The sequence below is a fragment of the Citrus clementina genome, unplaced genomic scaffold, assembly GCF_000493195.1.
Source record: "Citrus clementina cultivar Clemenules unplaced genomic scaffold, Citrus_clementina_v1.0 scaffold_15, whole genome shotgun sequence".
Lineage (NCBI taxonomy): Eukaryota > Viridiplantae > Streptophyta > Magnoliopsida > Sapindales > Rutaceae > Citrus > Citrus x clementina.
Genome location: NW_006263001.1, coordinates 60,114 through 64,924, shown reverse-complemented (window position 1 = coordinate 64,924; position 4,811 = coordinate 60,114).

Here is a 4,811-nt window from a genome sequence, read left to right as displayed (position 1 = left end):
TGGATGAACTTGGCGCCTCGGCCTTCGGGCTGTCATTTTTGGGCACGGCTTTGCCTGTGGCTTATATTTGGCTCACGGAGGCCCCTCGCAAAGTCTCACAGCATTCCGAGTCCGGCGGACGAAGTTGGCCAGCCCCACCCCCCAAGGCTATAGCCCACCCGTTTTTGTGGCCTTTTTGCGCTGGACGAACTTGGCGCCCCGGCCTTCGGGTGGTTATTCTTGGGTGTGGGTTTGCCCACGGCCTATGTTTGGCACATGGAGGCCCCTCGCAAAGTCCAGCGGCATTCCGAGTCCGGCGGACGAAGTGGGCCAGCCCCACCCCCCAAGGCTACAGCCCACCCGTTTTTGTGGCCTTTTTGCGCTGGACGAACTTGGCGCCCCGGCCTTCGGGCGGTTATTTTTGGGCGCGGCTTTGGCCGCGGCCTATGTTTGGCACACGGATGCCCCTCGCAAAGTCTCACGGCATTCCGAGTCCGGCGGACGAAGTTGGCCAGCCCCACCCCCCAAGGCTACAGCCCACCCGTTTTTGTGGCCTTTTTACGCAGGACGAACTTGGCGCCCCGGCCTTCGGGCAGTTATTTTTGGGCGCGGTTTTGACTGCGGCCTATTTTTGGCACACGGAGACCCCTCGCAAAGTCTCGCGGCATTCCGAGTCCGGCGGACGAAGTGGGCCAGCCCCACCCCCCAAGGCTATAGCCCACCCGTTTTTGTGGCCTTTTTCTGCTGGACGAACTTGGCGCCCCGGCCTTCGGCCTGCTATTTTTGGGCGTGGGATTGGCCGCGGCCTATTTTTGGCACACGGAGGCCCCTCGCAAAGTCTCGCGGCATTCCGAGTCCGGCGGACGAAGTGGGCCAGCCGCACCCCCCAAGGCTATAGCCCACCCGTTTTTGTGGCATTTTTGCGCTGGACGAACTTGGCGGCCCGTCCTTCGGGCGGTTATTTTTTGGCGCGGCTTTGGCCGCGGCCTATGTTTGGCACACGGAGGCCCTTCGCAAAGTATCGTGGCATACCGAAGCCGGCGGACGAAGTTGGCCAGCCGCACCCCCCAAAGGTATAGCCCACCCGTTTTTGTGGCCTTTTTGTGCTGGGCGAACTCGGCGCCCCGGCCTTCAGGCGGTTATTTTTGGGCGAAGCTTTGCCCTTGGCCTATGTTTGGCACACGGAGGCCCCTCGCAAAGTCTCGTGGCATTCCGAGTCCGGCGGACGAAGTTGGCCAGCCCCACCCCCCAAGGCTATAGCCCACCCGTTTTTGTGGCCTTTTTCCGCTGGACGAACTTGGCGCCCCGGCCTTCGGGCGGTAATTTTTGGCGTGGGATTGGCCGCGGCCTATTTTTGGCACACGGAGGCCCCTCACAAAGTCTCGCGGCATTCCGAGTCCGGCGGTCGAAGTGGGCCAGCCGCACCCCCCAAGGCTATAGCCCACCCATTTTTGTGGCGTCTTTCCGCTGGATGAACTTGGCGCCTCGGCCTTCGGGCTGTCATTTTTGGGCACGGCTTTGCCTGTGGCTTATATTTGGCTCACGGAGGCCCCTCGCAAAGTCTCACAGCATTCCGAGTCCGGCGGACGAAGTTGGCCAGCCCCACCCCCCAAGGCTATAGCCCACCCGTTTTTGTGGCCTTTTTCCGCTGGACGAACTTGGCGCCCCGGCCTTCGGGCGGTAATTTTTGGCCGTGGCTTTGCCCGCGGCCTATTTTTGGCACACGGAGGCCCCTCACAAAGTCTCGCGGCATTCCGAGTCCGGCGGTCGAAGTGGGCCAGCCGCACCCCCCAAGGCTATAGCCCACCCATTTTTGTGGCGTCTTTCCGCTGGACGAACTTGGCGCCTCGGCCTTCGGGCTGTCATTTTTGGGCGCGGCTTTGCCTGTGGCTTATATTTGGCTCACGGAGGCCCCTCGCAAAGTCTCACAGCATTCCGAGTCCGGGGGACGAAGTTGGCCAGCCCCACCCCCCAAGGCTATAGCCCACCCGTTTTTGTGGCCTTTTTCCGCTGGACGAACTTGGCGCCCCATCCTTCGAGCGGTTATTTTTAGCGCGGCTTTGCCCGCGGCCTATTTTTGGCACACGGAGGCCCCTCGCTAAGTATCGCGGCATTCTGAGTCCGGCGGACGAAGTTGGCCAGCCCCACCACCCAAGGCTATAGCCCACCCGTTTTTGTGGCCTTTTTGCGCTGGACTAACTTGGCGGCCCGGCATTCGGGCGGTTATTTTTGGGCGTGGCTTTGCCCGCGGCCTATGTTTGCCACACGGAGGCCCCTCGCAATGTCTCGCGGCATTCCGCGTATGGCGGACGAAGTTGGCCGGCCCCACACCCCAAGGCTATATAGCCCACCCGTTTTTGTGGCCTTTTTCCGCTGGACGAACGTGGCGCCCCGGCCTTCGGGCGGTTATTTTGGGGCGCGGCTTTGCTAGCGTCCTATTTTTGGCACACGGAGGCCCCTCGCAAACTCTCGCGGCACTCCGAGTCCGGCGGACGAAGTTGGCCAGCCCCACCCCCCAAGGCTGTATTCCACCCGTTTTTGTGGCCTTTTTGCGCTGGACGAACTTGGTGCCCTGGCCTTTGGGTTGTTATTTTTGGGCGCGGATTTGTCCGCGGCCTATGTTTGGCACACGGAGGCCCCTCACAAAGTCTCGCGGCATTCCGAGTCCGGCGGGCGAAGTCGGCCAGCCCCACCCCCCAAGGCTATAGCCCACCCGTTTTTGTGGCCTTTTTCCGCTGGCCGAACTTGGCGCCCCGGCCTTCGGGCGGTTATTTTTGGGAGCGGCTTTGCCCGCGGCCTATATTTGGCACACGGAGGCCCCTCGCAAAGTCTCAGGGCATTCCGAGTGCGGCGGACGAAGTTGGCCAGCCCCACCCCCCAAGCCTATAGCCCACCCGTTTTTGTGGCCTTTTTCCGCTGGTCGAACTTGGCTCCCCGGCCTTCGGGCGGTTATTTTTGGGCGCGGCTTTGTCCGCGGCCTATGTTTGGCACACGGAGGCCCCTCGCTAAGTTTTGCGGCATTCCGAGTCCGGGGGACGAAGTTGCCCAGCCCCACCCCCCAAGGCTATAGCCCACCAGTTTTTGTAGTCTTTTTCCGCTGGACGAACTTGGCGCCCCGGTCTTCGGGCGGTTATTTTTGGGCGCGGCTTTGACCGCGGCCTATTTTTGGTACACGGAGGCCCCTCGCAAAGGCTCGCGGTATTCCGAGTCCGGCGGACGAAATTGGCCAGCCCCAGCCCCCAAGGCTATAGCCCACCCGTTTTTGTGGCCTTTTTGCACTAGACGAACTTGGCGCCCCGGCCTTCGGGCGGCTATTTTTGGGCGCGGCTTTGTCCGCGGCCTATGTTTGGCACACAGAGGCCCCTTACAAAGTTTCGCGGCATTCCGAGTCCGGGGGACGAAGTTGCCCAGCCCCACCCCCCAAGGCTATAGCCCACCAGTTTTTGTAGTCTTTTTCCGCTGGACGAACTTGGCGCCCCGGCCTTCGGGCGGTTATTTTTGGGCGCGACTTTGCCCGCGGCCTCTTTTTGGGACACGGAGGCCCCTCGCAAAGTCTCACGGCATTCCGAGTCCGGCGGACGAAGTTGGCCAGCCCCACCCCCCAAGCCTATAGCCCACCCGTTTTTGTGGCCTTTTTCCGCTGGACGAACTTGGCACCCCGGCCTTCGGGCGGCTTTTTTTTCGCGCGGCTTTGCCCGCGGTCTGTGTTTGGCACACGAAGGCCCGTCGCAAAGTCTCGCGGCATTCCGAGTCTGGCGGACGAAGTCGGCCAGCCCCACCCCCCAAGGCTATAGCCCACCCGTTTTTGTGGCCTTTTTCCGCTGGACGAACTTGGCGCCCCGGCCTTCGGTCGGTTATTTTTGGGAGCGGCTTTGCCCGCGGCCAATATTTCGTACACGGAGGCCCCTCGCATAGTCTCGCGGCATTCCGAGTCCGGCGGACGAAGTTGGCCAGCCCGACCCCCCAAGGCTATAGCCCACCCGTTTTTGTGGCCTTTTTGCGCTGGACGAACATGGCGCCCCGGCCTTCGGGCAGTTATTTTTGGGTGCGGCTTTGCCTGCGGCATATGTTTGGCACACGGAGGCCCCTCGCAAAGTCTCGTGGCATCCGAGTCCGGCGGACGAAGTCGGCCAGCCCCACCCCCCAAGGCTATAGCCCACCCGTTTTTGTGGCCTTTTTCCGCTGGTCGAACTTGGCTCCCCGGCCTTCAGGCGGTTATTTTTGGGCGCAGCTTTGTCCGCGGCCTATGTTTGGCACACAGAGGCCCCTTGCAAAGTTTCGCGGCATTCCGAGTCCGGGGGACGAAGTTGCCCAGCCCCACCCCCCAAGGCTATAGCCCACCAGTTTTTGTAGTCTTTTTCCGCTGGACGAACTTGGCGCCCCGGCCTTCGGGCGGTTATTTTTGGGCGCGACTTTGCCCGCAGCCTCTTTTTGGCACACGGAGGCCCCTCGCAAAGTCTCACGGCATTCCGAATCCGGCGGACGAAGTTGGCCAGCCCCACCCCCCAAGGCTATAGCCCACCCGTTTTTGTGGCCTTTTTGCCCTGGACGAACTTGGCGCCCCGGCCATCGGGCGGTTATTTTTGGACACGGCTTTGTCCGTGGCCTATTTTTAGCACACGGAGGCCCCTCGCAAAGGCTCACGGTATTCCGAGACCGGCGGACGAAGTTGGCCAGCCCCACCCCCCAAGGCTATAGCCCACCCGTTTTTGTGGCCTTTTTCCGCTGGACGAACTTGGCGCCCCGGCCTTCGGGCGGTTATTATTGGGCGCGGCTTTGACCGCGGCCTATTTTTTACACACGGAGGCCCCTCGCAAAGGCTCACGGTATTC